The sequence below is a fragment of the Balaenoptera acutorostrata genome, chromosome 7 (assembly GCF_949987535.1).
Source record: "Balaenoptera acutorostrata chromosome 7, mBalAcu1.1, whole genome shotgun sequence".
Classification (NCBI taxonomy): Eukaryota; Metazoa; Chordata; class Mammalia; order Artiodactyla; family Balaenopteridae; genus Balaenoptera; species Balaenoptera acutorostrata.
In genome coordinates, this window is record NC_080070.1 from 47493405 (window position 1) to 47515793 (window position 22389).

Consider the following 22389-nt stretch of genomic DNA (forward strand, 5'->3'; position numbering starts at 1 on the left):
GATCTTCCCAGACCAGGGCTCGAACCCGTGTCCCCTGCATTGGCAGGCAGATTCTCAACCACTGCGCCACCAGGGAAGCCCTACAGTTTTCTTTTGATTTCCATTTGCATGGAATATCTTTTTCCATCCCCTCACTTTCAGTCTGTATGTGTCCCTAGGTCTGAAGTGGGTCTCTTGTAGACAGCATATATATGGGTCTTGTTTTTGTATCCATTTTGTATCCATTTTGTATCCATTTTGTATCCATTCAGTGAGTCTTTTGGTTAGAGCATTTAATCCATTCACATTTAAGGTAATTATCGATATGTATGTTCCTATTACCATTTTCTCAGTTGTTTTGGGTTTGTTTTTGTAGGTCCTTTTCTCCTCTTGTGTTTCCCACTTAAAGAAGTTCCTGTATCATTTGTTGTAGAGGTGGTTTGGTGGTGCTGAATTCTGTTAGCTTTTGCTTGTCTGTAAAGCTTTTGATTTCTCCGTGGAATCTGAATGAGATCCTTGCCGGGTAGAGTAATCTTGGTTGTAGGTTCTTCCCTTTCATCACTTTAAATATATCATGCCACTCCCTTCTGGCTTGTAGAGCTTCTGCTGAGAAATCAGCTGTTAACCTTATGGGAGTTCCCTTGTATGTTATTTGTCGTTTTTCCTTTATTGCTTTTAATAATTTTTCTTTGTCTTTAATTTTTGTCAATTTGATTACCATGTGTCTCGGCATGTTTCTCCTTGGGTTTATCCTGCCTGGGACTCTCTGTGCTTCCTGGACTTGGGTGGCTATTTCCTTTCCCATGTTAGGGAAGTTTTTGACTATAATCTCTTCAAATATTTTCTCTGGTCCTTTCTCTCTCTCTTCTCCTTCTGGGACCCCTATAATGTGAAAGTTGGTGCATTTAATGTTGTCCCAGAGGTCTCTTAGGCTGTCTTAATTTCTCTTCATTCTTTTTTCTTTATTCTGTTCCATGGCAGTGAATTCCACCATTCTGTCTTCCAGGTCACTTATCCGTTCTTCTGCCTCAGTTATTCTGCTATTGATTCCTTCTAGTTTATTTTTCATTTCAGTTATTGTATCGTTCATCTCTGTTTGTTTGTTCTTTAATTCTTCTATGTATTTGTTCTTTAATTCTTCTAGGTCTTTGTTAAACATTTCTTGCATCTTCTCGATCTTTGCCTCCATTCTTTTTCCGAGGTCCTGGATCATCTTCACTATCATTATTCTGAATTCTTTTTCTGGAAGGTTGCCTATCTCCACTTCATTTAGTTGTTTTTCTGGGGTTTTGTCTTGTTCATTCATCTGGTACCTAGTCCTCTGCCTTTTCATTTTGTCTATCTTTCTGTGAATGTGGTTTTCATTCCACAGGTTGCATAATTGTAGTTCTTCTTGCTTCTGCTGTCTGCCCTGTGGTGTATGAGGCTATCTAAGAGGCTTGTGCAAGCTTCCTGATGGGAAGGACTGGTGGTGGGTAGAAGTGGGTGTTGCTCTTGTGGGCAGAGCTCAGTAACACTTTAATCTGCTTGTCTGCTGATGGTTGGGGCTGGGTTCCCTCCCTGTTTTTTGTTTGGCCTGAGATGACCCAGCACTGGAGCCTGCCTTGCTCTTTGGTGGGGCTAATGGCGGGCTCTGGGTGGGCTCACGCCAAGGAGTGAGTTCTTCCCAGAACTTCTGCTGCCAGTGTCCTTGTCCCCATGGTGAGCCGCAGCCACCCCCTGCCTGTGCAGGAGACCCTCCAACAGTAGCAGGTATGTCTGGTTCAGTCTCCTATGGGGTCACTGCTCCTTCCCCTGGGTCCCGATGCGCACACTACTTTGTGTGTGCCCTCCAAGGGTGAAATGTCTGTTTCCCCCAGTCCTGTCAAAGTCCTGCAATGAAATCCCACTAGACTTCAAAATCTGATTCTCTAGGAATTCCTCCTCCCATTGCTGGACCCCCAGGTTGGGAAGCCTGATGTGGGGCTCAGAACCTTCACTGCAGTGGGTGGACTTCTGTGGTATAAGTGTTCTCTAGTTTGTGAGTCACCCACGCAGTGTTTATGGGATTTGATTTTATTGTGATTGCGCCCCTCCTACCATCTCATTGCAGCTTCTTCTTTGTCTTTGGATGCGGGGTATCTTTTTTGGTGGGTTCCAGTGTCTTCCTGTCGATGATTGTTCAGGAGTTAGTTGTGATTCTTGTGCTCTCGCAGGAATGAAACAGCCCTTGTGTCTTTGTTTATCTACTAAAAAGATTGATCCCAACTCAGTGACCCCATCGAGTTGTGTGGAGCTCAGGTCAAAGGCTTTCTGAAAACTCACCTGAAACCAACTCAACAGTCTAAGAGGAATTTTGATGGGGAGAATTTGGAGAGGATTCAATTAAATTCGTAAAAGGAATCGAAATTGGACCTAAGTAAGAAAAAAGAATTCATGGAGAAGGAAAAGATGTCCAGTTACACTGAGAGATTAAAATCTGAAGCAATTACCATTGAGATTTTGTTCAGGAAATGAGTATTGACTACCTACTGGGCATCAAATGATATATTTAATGTTAAAGATACCAAAGTAGATAAGACATAGGCCCAGCCCTCCAGAGCTCATTGAGCAGTGGAGAAAGTATTTCAATGTTTCAGTGGAATCATCAGGAACTGGAGTTAACAATCTATCATATTTTAATTGCCTTTTTTCCCCTGATTATAAAAACAATACATGCCTAATGAAAAGAATTTGGAAAACAAAGAAGAAATTAAAAATCTGCTTGATCCCACCACCAGAAATAATCCCTGTTAATAATTTATATCTTTTTTGTAGGTATATATGTTTATAATAAGTGTTAACACTGATCAATGCATTCCTTGTGCCAGGGACTATGATAGAGTCTCATTTAATCTGCACATCAGCGTGATGAAGTGGGTACCATCATTGTCCCCATTTTACAGATGAGGACACAGAGGTTTTGAGATTAATCTGCTCAAAATCTCATAGTTAGGGATGGGAAGAGGTAGGACTCATTCGAGATCTGTCTTATTCCCAAGCTCTCAACCAGCCCAGGGACTGGAAGGACCCAGCGGCAAAGACTTCACTATTAGAAGGGCAAGGCTATTCTGAATACAGCCCTATGGCTGTGACTCAGATTTGGCTTTCAGGGGACTAATGTCTGATTCCTATAGAGAGACAGGGGCTGAGAAAGCTATATCCTCTAAAAACAAAAAGAAAACAAAAAAACTTGGTCTCTTTTTTTTTTTTTTAACATCTTTATTGGAGTATAATTGCTTTACAATGGTGTAAAACTTGGTCTCTTTGGGAACTCTTTAAAAGTAATGCAAAGGGGAGAAAAGAATTCTTTGTCATAATCTGGGAGGAGGGCTCGGTGAATTGAAGGCTGTCCCTGCTAATATAGTGCTGCCACCTGGTGGAGAAAGTGGTGTAGGACACTGTGTCCCACAAAACCAGCCCTGAGAGACAAACATTACCAGGGATGGAGATGTATTTGGAGAGAAATTTGCAAGAAGTGGGAAGCCTTGCACTAGCAGGTAGGGACAAGAGTTGTAACTGCTACCGTGACCCCGTAACTCTCACCACATCCTGACAAGGCTTGGAAAAACAGATTATGCATATTTCCCTGTACTAATTAAATTAAAATGTTTTTTCCCTATACTTTATTGTAATGAAATTACCTTTGATGTTCACACACCTTAAATGCTTAGTAGATGACAACAAATGTTATACTAGGTCATTATCAGGAGCCATTTGATTGGCAGCTAACATCAAGAACAGGGCACAAAGTAAGTGATCAAAAATTGCTATCTGCGGGGCTTCCCTCGTGGTGCAGTGGTTAAGAATTCACCTGCCAATGCAGGGGACAATGGGTTCGAGCCCTGGTCCGGGAAGATCCCACATGCCTCAGAGCAACTAAGCCTGTGCACCACAACTACTGAAGCCCGCGAGCCTAGAGCCCGTGCTCCTCAATAAGAGAAGACACCGCAATGAGAAGCCCATGCACCGCAACGAGGAGCGGCCCCCGCTCGCTGCAACTAGAGAAAGCCCGCATGCAGCAATGAAGACCCAACGCAGCCAAAAATAAAATAAATAAATTTTTTAAAAAAGTGCTATCCGTTGGGTTTGTTCGTCTCACTCTTTGCCTAGGATAGGAAATCTTAGTCATCCTGGTACTAATGACAGCAAAAGCTCCCCTGCCATTGGACCCATGTATACTGACTACTTAGCTCAAATCTCCTTATTATTCCCTTTTCTAACACAAAAACTTAGAGAATCGTGATCATTGTTTTACATCTCTATTAATTAGATAAAAATAAGTTTAAAATAAAAACATGTATGTCCAAAACTATAAAGTTTTTGGTATCTGGATCTCTGTCAAAGGTAGATGAAAAGTCCTGTCCAGGATGTCTGTGGGAGGAGATACATGCTATAGAACACAATCTCAGGTTCAGGGCTGGGCTTCAAGGAGTCTATATACCCCGTGAAATATTAGGCAAGATGGAATTTGTCAGAAAATGCGTGCTTTTTTCCCTGGGGAGAAGTTTGAGGGTTTTCATCTGCTTCTGAAAATAATACCTACCCAAAGAGAAGGTTCGCAATCGTTGCCTGGAACCCTTCAGAGGGTCCTTCTAATTATGGGGTGCTCCAATGATCCACACCACATGCACTATTAGTATGAATTACTGTTAAAATAATTAGCATTAAAACTGATTTGAAATAACTTACTTTTAAATAAACATTTTGATTTACACGGCTTTGCCTGAGGAATCCCACAAGTGATGAAGGGTCAGCCTGGACACGGGTCAGGCAGACTTTTATCCTTTCAGCCTTGAGACCTCCAGACAGAACTAAAGATCATCAGAGGTTGTGTGAGAATCAGATCATCGGAGGCTGTGTCAGAGGCCCTGGGTGACAATAAGGGGGGTCCTATGTTCTGAGCCTGGCTCTGCTCATAAAATCTTGGTGACTTTGGGTGCTTAATTCCCCTGGTCCTCATTTTTTTTAAATAGATTTTTATTGGAGTATAATTGCTTCACAATACTGTGTTAGTTCCTGTTGCACAAAAAAGCGAATCAGCCATATGCATATTCATGTCCCCACATCCCCTCCCTCTTGAGCATCCCTCCCATCCTCCGTATCCCACCCCTCTAGGTCATCTCAGAGCACTGAGCCAATCTCCCTGTGCTATGCGGCTGCTTCCCACTAGCTATCTATTTTACATTTGGTAGTGTATATATGTCCATGCCACTCTCTCACTCCATCCCAGCTTACCCTTCCCCCTCCCTGTGTCCTCAAGTCCATTCTCTGCATCTGCATCTTTATTCCTGTCCTGCTCCTAGGTTCTTCAGAGCCACTTTTTTTTTTTTAGATTCCATGTATGTGTGTTAGCATACGGTATTTGTTTTTCTCTTTCTGACTTACTTCACTCTGTATGACAGACTCTAGGTCCATCCACCTCACTACAAACAACTCAATTTCGTTTCTTTTTATGGCTGAGTAATATTCCATTGTATATATGTGCCACATCTTCTTTATCCATTCATCTGTCAATGGACACTTAGGTTGCTTCCATGTCCTGGCTATTGTAAATAGAGCTGCAATGAACATTGTGGTACATGACTCTTTTTGAATTATGGTTTTCTCAGGGTATATGCCCAGTAGTGGGATTGCTGGGTCATATGGTAGTTCTATTTTTAGTTTTTTAAGGAATCTCCATACTGTTTTCCATAGTGGTTGTATCAATTTACATTCTCATCAACAGTGCAGGAGGGTTCCCTTTTCACCACACCCTTTCCAGCATTTATTGTTTCTAGATTTTTTGATAATGGCCATTCTGACTGACGTGAAGTGATACCTCATTGTAGTTTTGATTTGCATTTCTCTAATAATTAGTGATGTTGAGTAGGTTTTCATGTGCCTCTTGGCCATCTGTATGTCTTCCTTGGTGAGATGTCTATTTAGGTCTTCCACCCATTTATTAACTGGATTTTTTTTTTATATTGAGCTCCATGAGCTGTTTGTATATTTTGGAGACTAATCCTTTGTCTGTTGTTTCATTTGCAAATATTTTCTCCCATTCTGAAGGTTGTCTTTTTGTCTTGTTTATGGTTTCCTTTGCTGTGCAAAAGCTTTTAAGTCCCATTTGTTTATTTTTGTTTTTATTTCCATTACTCTAGGAGGTGGGTCAAAAAAGATCTTGCTGTTGTTTATGTCAAAGAGTGTTTTTCTTATGTTTTACTCTAAGAGTTTTATAGTGTCTGGTATTACATTTAAGTCTTTAATACATTTGGAGTTTATTTTTGTGCATGATGTTAGGGAGTGTTCTAATTTCATTCTTTTACGTGTAGCTGTCTAGTTTTCCCAGCACCATTTATTGAAGTGACTGTCTTTTCTGCATTGTATGTTCTTGCCTTCTTTGTCATAAATTAGGTGCCCATATGTGTGTGGGTTTATCTCTGGTCATTCTATCCTGTACCACTGATCTATATTTCTGTTTTTGTGCCAGTATCATACTGTCTTGATTACTGTAGCTTTGTGGTATAGTTTGAAGTCAGGGAGCCTCATTCCTCCAACTCTGTTTTTCTTTCTCAATATTGCTTTGGCTATTTGGGGTCTTTTGTGTTTCCATACGAATTGTAAAATTTTTTGTTCTAATTCTGTGAAGAATGCCAGTGGTAGTTTGATAGGGATTGCATTGAATCTGTAGATTGCTTTGGGTAGTATAGTCATTTTCACAATATTGATTCTTCCAATCCAAGAACATGGTATATTTCTCCATCTGTTTATGTCATCTTTGACTTCTTTCATCAGTGTTTTATTGTTTTCTGAGTACAAGTCTTTCACCTCCTTAGGCAGGTTTATTCCTAGGTATTTTATTCTTTTTGTTGCAATGGTAAATGGGAATGTTTCCTTAATTTCTCTTTCTGATTTTCATTGTTGGTGTATAGGAATGCCAGAGATTTTTGTGCATTAATTTTGTATCCTGAAACCTTACCAAATTCATTGATTAGTTCTAGTAGTTTTCTGGTGGCATCTTTAGGATTTTCTATGTATAGTATCATGTCATTGGCAAACAGTGACAGTTTTACTTCTTATTTTCCAATTTGTATTCCTTTTATTTCTTTTTCTTCTCTGATTGCTGTGGCTAGGACTTCCAAAACTATGTTGAATAATACTGGCGAGAGTGGACATCCTTGTCTTGTTCCTGATCTTAGTGGAAATGCTTTCAGTTTTTCACCATTGAGTATGATGCTTACTGTGGGTTTGTCATATATGGCCTTTATTATGTTGAGGTAAGTTCCCTCTATGCCCATTTTCTGGAGGGTTTTTATCATAAATGGGTGTTGAATTTTGTCAAAAGTTTTTTCTGCATCTATTGAGATGATCATCTGGTTTCTATTCCTTAATTTGTTAATGTGGTGTATCACATTGAATGATTTGTGTATATTGAGGAATCTTTGCATCCCTGGGATAAATCCCACTTGATCATGGTGTATGATTCTTTTAATATGCTGTTGGATTCTGTTTGCTAGTATTTTGTTCAGAATTTTTGCATCTATGTTCATCAGTGATATTGGTCTATAATTTTCTTTTTTTTGTGACATCTTTTTCTGGTTTTGGTATCAGGGTGATGGTGGCTTCATAGAATGAATTTGGGAGTGTTTCTCCCTCTGCAATTTTTTGGAAGAGTTTAAGAAGGATGGGTGTTAGCTCTTCTCTAAATGTTTGATAGAATTTGCCTGTGAAGCCGTCTGGTCCTGGACTTTTGTTTGTTGGAAGATTTGTAATTACAATTTCAATTTCATTACTTGTGATAGGTCTGTTTATATTTTCTAATTCTTCCTGGTTCAGTCTTGGAAAATTGTACCTTTCCAAGAATTTGTCCATTTCTTCGTGGTTGTTAATTTTATTGGCATATAGTTGTTTGTAGTAGTCTCTTATAATCCTTTGTATTTCTGCAGTGTCAGTTGTGATTTCTCCTTTCTCATTTCTAATTTTGTTGATTTGCGTCCTCTTCCTTTTTTTCTTGATGAGTCTGGCTAAGGGTTTATCAATTTTGTTTATCTTCTCAAAGAACCAGCTTTTAGTTTTATTGATCTTTGCTATTGTTTTCTTCGTTTCTATTTCATTTATTTCTGCTCTGATCTTTATATTTCTTTCCTTCTACTGACTTTGGGTTTTCTTTTTTTTTTTTTTTTTTAATTTTTTTTTTTTTTAAGAAATTCACGTTCTTTTATTTATTTATTTATTTATTTATTTATGGCTGTGTTGAGTCTTCGTTTCTGTGCGAGGGCTTTCTCTAGTTGTGGCAAGTGGGGACCACTCTTCATCGCGGTGCGCGGGCCTCTCACCATCGCGGCCTCTCTTGTTGCGGAGCACAGGCTCCAGACGCGCAGGCTCAGTAATTGTGGCTCACGGGCCCAGTTGCTCCGTGGCATGTGGGATCTTCCCAGACCAGGGCTCGAACCCATGTCCCCTGCATTGGCAGGCAGATTCTCAACCACTGCGCCACCAGGGAAGCCCCTGGGTTTTCTTTGTTCTTCTTTCTCTAGTTGTTTTAAGCGTAGGGTTAGATTGTTTATTTGCGATTTTTCTTGTTTCTTGAAGTAGGATTGTACTGCTATAAACCTCCCTCTTAGAACTGCTTTTGCTGCATCCCATAGGTTTTGGATCGTCGTGTTTTCGTTGTCATTTGTTTCTATGTATTTTGTTTATATCTTCTTTGATTTCTTCAGTGATCTCTTGGTTATTTAGTAGCACACTGTTTAGCCTCCATGTATTTGTGTTTTTTATAGTTTTCTTCCTATAATTGATTTCCAATCTCATAGCGTTGTAGTCAGAAAAGATGCTTGATATGATTTCAATTTTCTGAGGCTTGATTTGTGACCCAAGATGTGATCTATCCTGGAGAATGTTCCATGTGCATTTGAGAAGAAAGTGTATTCTGCCACTTTTGGGTGGAATGTTCTATGAATATCAATTAGATCTATGTGGTCTATTGTGTCATTTAAAGCTTGTGTTTCCTTATTTATTTTCTGTTTGGATGATCTGTCCATTGGTGTAAGTGGGGTGTTAAAGTCCCCTACTATTATTGTGTTACTGTCAGTTTCTCCTTTCATGGTTGTTAGCATTGCTTATGCATTGAGGTGCTCCTATGTTGGGTGCATAAACATTGTAATTGTTATATCTTCTTCTTGGATTGATCCCTTGATCATTATGTAGTGTCCCTCCTTATCTCTGGTAACAGTCTTTATTTTAAAGTCTATTTTTTCTGATATGAGTATTGTTACTCCAGCTTTCTTCTGATTTCCATTTGCATGGAATATCTTTTTCCATCCCTTCACTTTCAGTCTGTATGTGTCCCTAGGTCTGAAGTGGGTCTCTTGTAGACAGCATATATATGGGTCTTGTTTTTGTATCCATTCAGCCAGTCTGTGTCTTTTGGTTGGGACATTTAATCCATTTACATTCAATGTTATTATCGATATGTATGTTCCTATTACCATTTTCTTAATTGCTTTGGGTTTGTTTTTGTGGGTGTTTTTCTTCTCTTGTGTTTCCTGCTTAGAGAAGTTTCTTTAGCGTTTGTTGTAAAGCTGGTTTGGTGGTGCTGAATTCTCTTAGCTTTTGCTTGTCTGAAAAGCATTTGACTTCACCCTTGAATCTGAATGAGATTCTTGCTGGGTAGAGTAATCTTGGTTGTAGGTTTTTCTCTTTCATCACTTTAAGTACATCCTGCCACTCCCTTCTGACCTGCAGAGTTTCTGCTGAAAAATAAGCTGATAAGCTTATGGGGATTCCTTTGTATGTTAATTTTTGTTTTTCCCTTGCTGCTTTTAGTATTTTTTCTTTGAATTTAATTTTTGTTAGTTTGATTAATATGTGTCTTGGTGTGTTTTCCCTAGGGTTTATCCTGTATGGGACTCTCTGTGCTTCCTGGACTTGGGTGACTATTTCCTTTCCCATATTAGGGAAGTTTTCAACTGTAATCTCTTCAAATATTTTCTCAGACCCTTTTTTTTTCTCAGACCCCTATAATTTGAATGTTGGTGCATCTAGTGTTGTCCCAGAGGTCTCTGAGATTGTCTTCAATTCTTTTCATTCTTTTCTCTTTATTCTGCTCCTTGGCAGTTATTTCCACCATTTTGTCTTCCAGCTCACTTATTCATTCTTCTGCCTCCATTATTCTGTTATTGATTCCTTCTAGTGTATTTTTCATTTCAGTTATTATGTTGTTCATCTCTGTTTGTTTATTCTTTAGTTCTTCTAGATCTTTGTTAAACATTTCTTGTATTTTCTTAATCCGTGCCTCCATTCTATTTCCGAGATTCTGGATCATCTTTACTATCATTACTCTGAATTCTTTTTCAGGTAGATTGCCTATTTTCTCTTCATTTATTTGGTCTTGTAGGTTTTTACCGTGCTCCTTCATCTGTGACATATTTTTTTGCCATCCCCTTTTTTTTTCTTTTATGAGTGGGATTGTGTTCCTGTCTTACTGGTTGTTTGGCCTGAGGCTTCCAACACTGGAGTTTGTAGGCTATTGGGTAGAGCTTGGTCTTGGAGCTGAGAGGAGGAACTCTGTGAGACCTCACTCCGATGAATACTCCCTGGGGTCTGAGAGCCTCTGTTAGTCCAGTGGTTTGGACTCGGAGCTCCCACCGCAGGAGCTTCGGCCCAACCCTGGGCTCATGAACCAAGATCCTGCAAGCCACCTGGGGTGGCAAAAAAAAAAAAATAACAATGTAAGAAATAAAATTAGACTAGGAAACCAGCAGATATGTTAGGAAGAATATAAAAATAAAAATATAGATGAATCAACAACCAGAAGGTACATCAGTACCACAGTAGTACAAAAGAGGAGGAAGGAAAAGGAAAAAAAAAGGGGGGGTGGGGAGGCCTTGGCTGTGGAGGGCGGGAACTAAAAGGGTGAGGTTTGGGTGGTGGGCAGGGCCAACGCTCAGGACCCACAGGGCTGGAAAAGGCCCTGGGGGCTGTGGGCGGTGGAGCTTAGGCTCAAGGAACAGAAGGGGCCCAGGCATGCCCCCCACCCCTGGTCTCAGAGGACAGGTGACCCCACCTGGAGCCCAGCAGGCTTCCTGGGCTCGAGTGGGTGGGGCAAACGCCCTTCTCTCTTTTCCTGCTCCTCTGCGAGGGCCTCCTCTCGCCTGCTTCTCCTGATCTCCCCGGCCTCCCTCCTATGCCCCCAAGGACCCACGTGGCCTGGAGGGGGCTTTGGAGGGCAGGGAACCAGCCTGGGAGATCAGCAGGCTCCCTGTGCCCAAGTGGGCGGGGCAATCACCCTCCGCTCCTCTCCCGCTCCTCCTGGATGGCTCCTCCCACCTGCCTCTCCTGATCTCCCTGGCCTCCCTCCTATGCCCCCAGGACCATGCGGCCTGGATGGGGCTTTGGAGGGCGGGGTACTGGCTTGGGAGCTCAGCAGGCTCCCCAGCCCGGGTGGGCCAGGCAATCGCCCTCCGCTTCTCTCCCGCTCTTCCCGGAGAGTCCCTCCTGCCTGCCTCTCCTGATCTCCCCGGCCTCAGGGGCAACGATCCTGCCTGGCCTCCACTTCTCCTCCCCACCTCAGTCCCGCTACGTCCTACCACTTCACTCTGCAGTTCCTCCCGTCTCCTTGGGCATCAGAGACCCCGCCCAGTGGCCGGCAGGAGCCCTAGTTGTGGGGAGACGCTAACTCGGTGTCTTCGCACACCGCCATCTTGACTCTGCCTCCCTCATTTTTTTTTACTTGAATTGTAAAAGCATAAAGATCAGAGTCCACTCTGTGTCCCATTGTCCCTGCGTGGCCCAGCACACGTTTATTTACCAAACATTTTCTTTTGCATCTTCATATGAAGTGCCTTCCTCCTTTCTGAAGTTCTAAACCACTCGCCGCCAACATCTTCTTTTGTCTTTAACCACAGGTGGTATTTAAGGCGAGGGTTTTGGCCAACTTGGAGAGTTAATTTTCCTGAGTGTCTCCCATGTGTATGTTGGGGAGGGGGAAATTTCCCCCTCTACCCCTCTTTGAGTTCTTGTGGCTGGACTAATAACAAAATTGATGCAAGACAGATTAACAGGAGAAAAAAAAACAAATTTTAATTCGTGCACACAGAGGTCTCATGGAAATGGAACCTAAGAAGTGGCCAAAGCAGGCAGCTTTTATACTTTTTAGACAAAGAAACAATAAATTTGTGAGGAATTGACAGGACAAAGAAACTTGGGTTTTGGATGCCCAATTAGTGAAGAATCGAAACAGAATGTGGGCTTGGGGTAGTAAATTAAAGAAGTAAGAAGGTTTGTTTCCAGAGACTTCTAGGCCTGTAATTCCCCCATCTCTGGGGATAAGGGTGTCCTTCTACCTCCAGATGCAGGGGTGCACCTTTCACATGGGAGATTTATTTCCTGCTTTCAGGGAGACAGAAAGGAGGATCAGAGTGTCCCTCTTCTAATGGCTGTTTCTTAAGTAACTTTAATTCAAAATAACCAGTATGCCATTGCTGCATATTTTGGGGTGAGCTTCCCTGGGCCCCAACATATAGATGTTATTAAACTTCTGTTTGATTTTCTCTTGTTAATCTGGCACATGTCAATTTAATTCTTAGACCATCCAGAAGAACCTAGAAGGATAGAGGACAATTTCTTCCTCCCTGACAGTGACAACAACATAAAAACACTCCTTGATATCTCTGTTTTATAAATTCACTAGTTTCTTTAATAATATACTAAATATGCGAATTAAAACCACAATGATGTGTAACCATACCCTTCCCAGAATGGCTAAAATTAGGAGAGCTGATAATATCAAGTATTAATGAGAGTGTGGCGCAACTAGAACTTTCAGATATTGCTGGTGGGAGTGTAAGTTGGTACAGTCATTTTGGAAAATTGGCAGCATCTTCTATGTCTACCCTATGACCCAGCAGTTCCACTCCTGGGTATATTCCCGAGAGAAATGAGTGTCTATGTTCACCAAACGATGCATTGGAAAATGTTCGTAGCAGCTTTATACATCATAGCCCCCAATCTGTTAACAACCCAAATGTCTATTAAGAGTAGGATGGATAAATAAATTGTGACGTATTTGTAAATGAAATTCCACACAGCAGTGAAAAACACACACTCCTGCTTCATGCACTAACATGGCTGAATCTCACAGATGTATTATTGAGCAAGAGAAGCCAGACCCAAAAGAGTACATAGGGTGTGATTTCATTGACGTGGAGTTCAAGAATAAGCAAAATTAATCTCTAGTGAAAGAAGGCAAAATAGCGTTTGCCCTTGTGGGGGCAGGTTGACTGGGAGGGGTATAAGAGAGCCTCCTGGGGCGCTGGAAATCTTGATATCTTCTGAGTGGTGGTTACACAGGTCTACACATATGTAAAAATGTATTCATCTGCATCCAGTTTTATGCACTTTGTGTAATTTATTAATCCGCACAAAAGTAAAAAGAAAATAATGTCTGAAATCCATCAGGCTAACAGGTAGTGATGGCTCTGTGTCCCGGAAATGTCAATCACAGCTTGGTCTTGTGCTCCCTTCTATATGGCACTGCCCTGCCTATAGTCCTCTGCCCAGGGGACCTCGAGGCGCTGCTCTGGGTGGGGTTGGGGGGTGGCAGCCACTGCACCAGGTCGGCCTGAGATGGAGGCTGACCAGGTGCCCTCTGCTGGCATTGGGGCTGCAGATTTGGGGGCAGCAAGGAGAGAGCAGAGTCAGAAGCAGCAGAGATGAGAGTGTGAGAGAGGCTCAGGGGAGGGGGTGGGCTGGAGTAGCTGTCTCTCAGCATGCTCGGCTCTTGACAGCTTTCCTGATCCAGGTCTCTTCCAGATGTAGCCTTAGAGCATCTGCGCATGGCAAACTGACCTTCAGTGATTTTTGCAACCTTGTCAAGGTGAGGACAACTATATCAATCAGGACCTAGCAGGAAAAGGTGACTCACTCAAACAAGGTAATTGAGGAGAGTTTAATGAAAGGACACTTATACAGATGTGAATAGGTTCAGGGGATGGCCTCCCTCCACCTGAATCCCACCCAGGTGTCCCCTTTTCTATAAACTCATGCCCCAGCCCTCTCCCTACTCCGTTCCAGTCCAAGTGACCCATCTTTAGTCCCTCTAGGGGTGAAGGTGTGGGCTATGCCAGTGGTTCTTAGTCCCAGCTAGCCATAAACTCACCTGGGGAAGCTTTAAAGTACATCAGTGCCTGGGCCCCACCCCCAGAAGTTCTAATTTAATGGGTCTCGGGTAGATCCTGGGCATCGTGCCATTTAAAAGCTCTCAGGTGACTCTAACAAGCCCAGATCAATTCTTTCAGACTCTCGGGGGCCTAGGATCTGGGCATAGGTGCTTTTTCAACTTTCCTCAGCACAGCCAGAGCCGAGAAGCTCTGTTCTGTTTTCTTTCAAAATCTATCGTTTGGCATAAACTTGCGGATCTGTTCTCCTCAGACTTTCCTTTAAAGTGTATTTCAGAAATAAAACAATATAATAAGTTTAAAAACTGAACATTGATTATTTTCACCCTAATAACACTGCTTGAGGTACTATCAGTATCTCTGGCCAGAGTCAAGAACAAAGAAATAAGGAAAATAACATACATACTCATAACAGCATTATTCACAATAGCCAAAAGGCTGAAACGACCCTAGTGTCCATTGACAGATGAATGGATAAACCAAATGTGGTAAATACATACAATGGACTATTTTTCAGCCTTAAAAAGGAAGGAAATTCTCACACATGCTACAACATGGATGAACCTCTAGGACATTATGCTGAGTGAAATAAGCCAGTCTCAAAAAGACAAATACTGTATGACTCCACTTATATGTGGTACTTAGAGTAGTCAAAATCACAGGGACAGAAAGTAGAAGGGTGGTTGCCAGGGGCAGGGGTGGGGGGAATGGGGAGTTGTTTAACCCTGGGTACCGGGTTTCAGTTTTTCAGGATGAAAAGAGTACTACTCCTAGAAGAGAACATAGGCAAAACATTCTCTGACATAAATCATACCAATGTTTTCTTTGGTCAGTCTCCCAAGGCAATAGCAATAAAAACAAAAATAAATGGAACCTAATCAAACTTACAACCTTTTGCACAGCAAAGGAAACCATAATATATAATTTTCATCTCCAAAATATACAAACAGCTCATACAACTCAACAACAAAAAAACAAACAACCAAATCAAAATATGGGCAGAAGACCTAAACAGACATTTCTCCAAAGAAGACATACAGGTGGCCAGTAGGCACATGAAAAGATGCTCAACATCACTAATTATTAGAGAAATGCAAATCAAAACTACAGTGAGGTACCACCTCACACCGGTCAGAATGGCCATCATTAAAAAGTCTACAAATAACAAACACTAGAGAGGGTGTGGAGAAAAGGGAACCCTCCTACACTGTTGGTGAGAATGTAAATTGGTGCAGTCACTATGGAAAACAGTGTGGAGGTTCCTCAGAAAACTAAAAATAGAGTTACCATATGATCCAGCAATCCCACTGGATTGTTCCCCCATGTTCGTAGCAGTGCTATTCACAATAGCCAAAACATGGGAACAACCTAAAAGTCCATTGACAGATGAGTGGATAAAGAGGTGGTACATATATACAGTGGAATACTGCTCAGCCATAAAAAAGAATGAAATAATGCCATTTGCAGCAACATGGATGCAACTAGAGATTATCATACTAAGTGAAGTAAGTCAGAAAGAGAAAGACACATACCATATGATATCACTTATATGTGGAATCTAAAATATGGCACAGGGACTTCCCTGGTGGCACAGTGGTTAAGAATCCTCCTGCCAATGCAGGGGACACGGGTTCGAGCCCTGGTCCGGGAGGATCCCACATGCCGCGGAGCAACCAAGCCAGTGCGCCACAACTACTGAGCCTACGCTCTAGAGTCCGCAAGCCACAACTACTGAAGCCCACGTGCCTAGAGCCCGTGCTCTGCAACAAGAGAAGCCACTGCAATGAGAAGCCTGCGCACCGCAACGAAGAGTAACCCCCGCTCGCCGCAACTAGAGAGAAAGCCTATGTGCAGCAACAAGACCCAACGCAGCCAAAAATAAATAAATAAATATTTTTTAAAAATTAAAAAAAAATATGGCACAAATGAACTTATCTATGAAACAGAAACAGACTCACAGACATAGAGAACAGACTTATGGTTGTCAAGAGGGAGGAGTTTGGGGGAGGGAAGGACCGGGAATTTGGGATTAGCAGATATAAACTATTATATATAGGATGGATAAACAACAATAGTACAGGGAACTATATTCAATATCCTGTGATAAACCATAATGGAAAAGAATATTAAAAAAGAATGTCTAAAAAAAGATGAAAAGAGTTCTAGACATTGTTTGCACAACGATGTGAATGTATTTAACACCACTGAACTGTACGCTTAAAATGGTTAAGATGGAAATTTTATGTGTATTTTACCACATTTAAAAAAAATTTTAAAGCAGGAATATTTAATTCATTTAAATTGTATGTTCATACACAAGGTTGACAAGAAAAACTCCCCTTCGTCTTCCTCACACCCCGATCCCTGGGGTTTGCTCTGGATACAGGGAGAGCAAATCTTATCAACTGCCTTTCTTCTTAATCCAGCCTGGTAGGAAGACACAGCTGAGCCTAAGAATATAAACTAGAAATGAAAAACAACTGAGAAATCTCCTTCTAATTCTCCGCGTCTTTAGTGAGGACGCCCAGAGTGAGGGGGCTCGGCTGTTGGGAGGGGGAAACAGCAGGACACCGTTGTGGGCAAGAGGACCCAGGGCAGGCCGGGCAGTGGAGGAGAGGCGGTGCAAGTAAAACTTCCCTGCGAGGTCATATAGAAGGAAGAGGACATTCTTTTCCAATTATGCTGCTGTAGGAAACTATTCTTCTTCCTCGATGCGGCTCCCAGTGTACTGTCTCTGAGCATCGTGTATCATGCGAGCTGTGGGCTTCCATCCAAGAGTCACCCTCAGGGGCGGGAAGATTATAGGGAACAGGAGGAGCTGTGACCTCACCTTGCCCTGGGTGGGGGGGGCCAATGCCTACCCCATGCTCCTCTGTTGGAGCTCCTCGGTGATATGATTCTAAACTAGACTCTTACTTGGGGAAAGGGATTCCTGTGGATTAGCACGCTCCACTGTGCTGTTCAGGGTGGAGGAGCAGATACCAGGGCAAGATCAGCCTGTGTATGCTTCCCTGCACAGCCTAGGGAATTGACGAGGTGGTTAAATTTGAGAAAGAGGGAGGCGAAAGCTGGTTATCCCATGAGAGAACTCTTATAAATCATTTACCATTTTCCCCACTTTGATTCTGGGAATAGTATTTAGCATCTGGTTTAAAAAACCCTTTTCTAGGGGCTTCCCTAGTGGCGCAGTGGTTGAGAATCTGCCTGCCAATGCAGGGCACACGGGTTCGAGCCCTGGTCTGGGAAGATCCCACATGCCGCGGAGCGACTAGGCCCGTGAGCCACAACTACTGAGCCTGCGCGTCTGGAGCCTGTGCTCCGCAACAGGAGAGGCCGCGATAGTGAGAGGCCCGCACACCGCGATGAAGAGTGGCCCCCACTTCCCGCAACTAGAGAAAGCCCTCGCGCAGAAACGAAGACCCAACACAGTCATAAATAAATAAATAAATAAATAAATAAATAAATAAAATTTTAAAAATAAATAAATAAATAAAAACCCTTTTCTACTGTGGAAATACCAATCGATTGAGATCAAGCAAAAGCTGTTTATTCAGGGCTCGCTATAGCAAGGGTCAGCCAACATCACTTAGGTTTTGGCAGACACCCAAAGGCAGGCAGAGGAGTGGGAAAGCTTTGTACTGGACAAAGAGGAAGGCTGCAGGTGTGCCCTGATTGGAGGCTGTTGACATGGAAAGCTGCAGGCAGGCTAACCAGAAGCATGGCATCCTGTGTGATCAGTCAGGGGAGCATATTTGCTTTCTCCAGTTGATCCCAAGTTGGAAGCTGCAACAAAAATTAGGGAGGCTATCAGATATTAATAAAGTCCTGGCCATTTGGGACCGATTGTTACAGGAGTTATTGTTTCACTTCCTGGACTAGTTGTTAGAGATAGAAGTCTGACTTGCAGATAGTAGGTTGGCTTCCTGGGCTGGTTGCTGCAGATTGTGGGTCAGAGTTCTGTTTTATATATGGTCTGGCCATTGTCCATTTGTATATTGAGTCTCTCACTACCAGATGTAAAGAAAAAAATGTTGCCTGCTATTCCAGTTCTATAAGGATGAAGCCATTAGCCACTGGAGTTGCCCACTGACAGTGCACCTGAGGGGAATTCACTGTGAACGTCCCTCTAACTGCTTTTGCTGCATCCCATAGATTTTGTATGGTTGTGTTTTCATTGTCATTTGTCTCAAGGTATTTTTAAATTATCTTTTTGATTTCCTCATTGACCCATTGTTTTTTTTAGTAGCATGTTGTTTAGTCTCCATGTAACCGTTTTTTTCTCATTTCTTTTTCTGTGGTTGATTTCTTGTTTCATGTTGTTGTGGTCAGAGAAGATGCTTGAAATAATTTCCATACTCTTAAATTTGTTGAGGTTTGTTTTGTGGTCAATCCTAGAGAATGTTTCATGTGCACTTGAAAAGAATGTGTATTCTGGTTTTTTTGGATGTAATGTCCTGAAAATATCAATTAGGTCTAACTGTTCTATTGTATCATTTAGGATCTCTGTTGCCTTGTTGATTTTCTGTATAGAGGATCTGTCCATTGATGTGAGTGGGGTGTTAAAGTCTCCTACTATTATTGTATTCCTGAGAGGAATTCAGGATGGAGAAAAACAGGAAGCATTCTGCATTCTGTGCTGGCCCCTAGAGAGTTAAGATGCATCTCTAAGGAAGAATTTCAAATGACCCTAGATTCTTGCATCTTCCCATACATAAAGAAGCACTAAAATCATTAACTTGAGATGTCTGTTCTTTGTGATTTGCAGTCATCTTTTGATGTTCAACTGCATGTTTTTTCCAGCCAAAAAAAATTCATATACGTCCTGGTTCCTCCCTTACTTCTTCAGAGCAGTTCCTCAGAGCTACCTGAGAGGCAGTCTCTGAGGCTATAGTCCTCCGTAAGGTCCCCAAAGAAAACTTGACTCACAACTTTTGTGCTGTGCTTCCTTATTTCAGTCAACAAAAGCTTGAGGTGTATCAGCCTGAAAGTCTAGTGGTGGTGGAGCTGTAGGAGTGAAGCTTTCTTTGCCCCTTCCTCTACTCAGGCCAGTGTAGTCATAGAAATATCAGATCAAGGTGGGGACAGTGGTCCAGAAGTTCCAGGCTTTGTCACTACCAAAGCTGAAAGTTTTGGGGACAATGAGGAAGCCTCTGCTGCAGTGTGGACAGACTCAGGAGTCTCAGTGAGAACAACCCTTCCCCAACAAGTGGAAGGTCACCTTGACAGCCAAAGGAAGCACTCCAGTTATATTGTGTGTCTAAGTGGAGGGAGTTCCCAGAGAGGGAAACCCTTTTATAAAATCCCTAATACCCCCGGCTTTTAATTTCAGCAATAGAGCATGCCACTGAAAGTTATTGAAATTGTCAACATTGGCTTGCATCAAATTTGTAAACAGCTCCTTGGTTGCCCCTTCCCTACCATCACCTGGCCCCCATTGCTAACTGTAGAAATCTTTAGAATTTTCTCTAGGATTCATTCTCCCTTACTTGACCCCCGTAATATTTGGTTCATAATTCTCTTATGGCTTTTAGCTTGCTGTACAGTTTATGATATTCATATTTACTTCTTTTAACCTCCGCCAGACTATAACTGTCTTTTTTTTTTTTTTTTATCACCTGCAGTGTTAGTATAGGCACTGAAAAAACACTCACCGATCAGTGTCCCTGTGATGGATGACACATTCATTCACCAAATACTTATTGAGAAGCTTCTCGGAGCCAAATCAGAAGATAGGCACTAGAGGGTACAAAGACAAAACAGTCACTGCCCCTGGCCTCAGGGTGAGAGCGAAGCAGCCACATAATTGCCATACGATGTGGTAAGTGCTAAGTAATGGAATGGAAGTAAGTATGAAGTGCTTTGGGAACACAAATAAGGAAGTGACTTGCTTTGATGAGCAAATCAGGGGAGGCTTCACGGAAGAGGTAACATTTGAAGGCTGAGTGGAGGTTTTCCTTGCAGAGAAGGAGAGAGCATCCAGGTAGAGGGAACTGTGATAGAAAGAGGAGGAGCTCAGATGATGGCGTCCAGGGAAGGGCAGGTGGGGCTGGAGTTCTGGTGGAGATGTAGCTGCCCGAGTTCATAGGGGCTAGATTGTGAAGAGCCTTGAATGCCATTTTTATAAGTCATTTGGATTTAATTCTACTGGCAATATAGAGTCCATCCAGGCTGCTAAACAGAGGGATGGCAAACATCTGTGTTTTGTTATGATAATTTTGGCACCGATGTGGCAGATGGATGGGGGCACCCAGTTAAGAGGCTGCCGATGATAGGGACCTGAACTAGAGCAAGAAATAACTGAAATTCCCTTCTGCTCCTCTGGGGCAAACTGTTCTCCTTGGTAGTTTTCAGGCAATCAACTTGCCCAAAGGCAAAATCCAAGGCTCAGTGTTTCACCTACTGCGTGATTTTTGCTTTCTCCCACTCTGTGTGTTTTCTTTTCACTTTCTTGATGATGCCCTTTGAAGCACAAAAGTTCTTAATTTTGATAAAGTTCAGTTTATCTACTTTTTTTCTTTTTCACTTGTGCTTTCAATGTCACATTTTAGTAGCCTAAACCCAAGGTAATGAAGACTCATCCCTATGTTTCTAAGAATTTTATAGTGTTAAACCTTATGTTTCAGTCTATGACCATTTTGAGGTAATTTTTGTATATGATATGAGAAGAGTCCAGCTACACTCTTTTGCATGTTGATACGTAGTTGTTCCAGCACCATTTGTTGAAAAGCCTGTTCTTTCCCCCTCTGAATTACCTTTGTTGAAAATCAATTGACTATAAACACAAGGGTTTGTTTCTAGACTCTCAATTCATTGATCTGTATGTTTTCCTTTATGCCAGGACCACATTGTCTTGCTGCTTTGTAATAAGTTCTGAAATCAGAAAGTGTGAATCTCCCAACTGTGATCTTCTTTTCAAATTTATTTGGCTACTCACACCAGCATCTCAGAAGTGCCATCAGACAGCTTCTTTTGGTTGTTGTTGTTAATTACTGGAGATTAACTAGCCACAGGAATTTGTTATTTGTGAACTCCATAGGTTATATCTAACTCAGACACATCTGCTATCAGATGGGAGGGAAACGCTGGCAAAGAAAAAAGAAAAAATTGAAACTTTTTTTATGACTTGAAAAATAAAGAACTCTAATTGTATAGCAATTGTAGAAATGTATCTGAACATGTGTTTTAGGAATGCAGATGGAATAAGAATGATTGCTTCTGGCTTGTCCTTAGCTTCATGACATCCTAAGAAATTGAAAGGGCTCTAACTACAAGACTCTTCCTCCATTCTCTAGTAAAAGAAATAGGGAAGCTCTATAGAAGAACATACAAATACAAATGAGCAACGTCAAGATATGAGGGAAAGCTTTGTGACCCAACAGCAAGGTGTCGATAAATCTGAAAGCTGAACCCCTAGCTCAACTTACAGATGGACTGAACAAGTGTGGAAAAATAGCATATCATAAAGTAGAAATTCAGCTCTATATCCCTCTATAATTACCTAGCTTTCCTGAGAGTTTGATAAGATTTTCTCATTGTATGGGTATGTAATGGTTAATTTTCTGTTGTCTTGGAGGGTGCTTTGGAATGAGATTAATATTTAAATCTGGATTGCCCATCATAATGTGGGTAGGCCTCATCCAATCAGTTGAAGACCTGAATAGACCAAAAGACTGGCCTCCCTGAGCAAGAGGGAGTTTGCCAGCAGACTGTCTGCCGACTTCGTCTGTACAATCAGCTCTCCTGGGTCTCCAGCCCGCTGCCCCACACTGCAGATTGGTACTTGCAGCTTCCATAATTGTGTGAGCCAATTCCTTATAATAAATCTCTGTATAGGTCCACATCCTATTGGCTCTGTTTCTCTGGAGAACTCTGACAAATCTAGGGCATAAATAATTTCTAAACAAATAGATTGGTGTATCTTTGCCTACCTCCAGAGAGAATTTATAAATTATAAAGCCCTTTAAAAGTAAAGGAGCTTCTATTTTGATTGACTTAGGAAGCTAATCCTCTTTCATATAAATAGAAGAGAATTCAAGAAAAGAAATATTTAATTCCATACACTTTGAATCTACCGGTTTGACAATTTTGATTTGAAAACAATAATAAGTTTTCTCTGTTTTTAACAGGGTAAAAAATAATGTTAGCTAATATTCTAACTTTTGCAAGACCTGGATTTGTTTATTCATAGAAATCCATATTAATCTGGACTCCCTAAATCTTTTACTAGTCTTGT

General features: G+C 41.7%; 1 long non-coding RNA gene across 1 annotated transcript in view; it reads left to right on the forward strand.

Annotated features, from left to right (window-relative positions):
• LOC130708559 (uncharacterized) overlaps nucleotides 1-22389 on the forward strand; it is a 57131-nt gene that overhangs the window by 31274 nt on the left and 3468 nt on the right. The window contains exon 2 of the long non-coding RNA XR_009008783.1: nucleotides 19778-19974. This is a non-coding gene — a long non-coding RNA (uncharacterized LOC130708559). The remainder of the gene's footprint in view (nucleotides 1-19777; nucleotides 19975-22389) is intronic.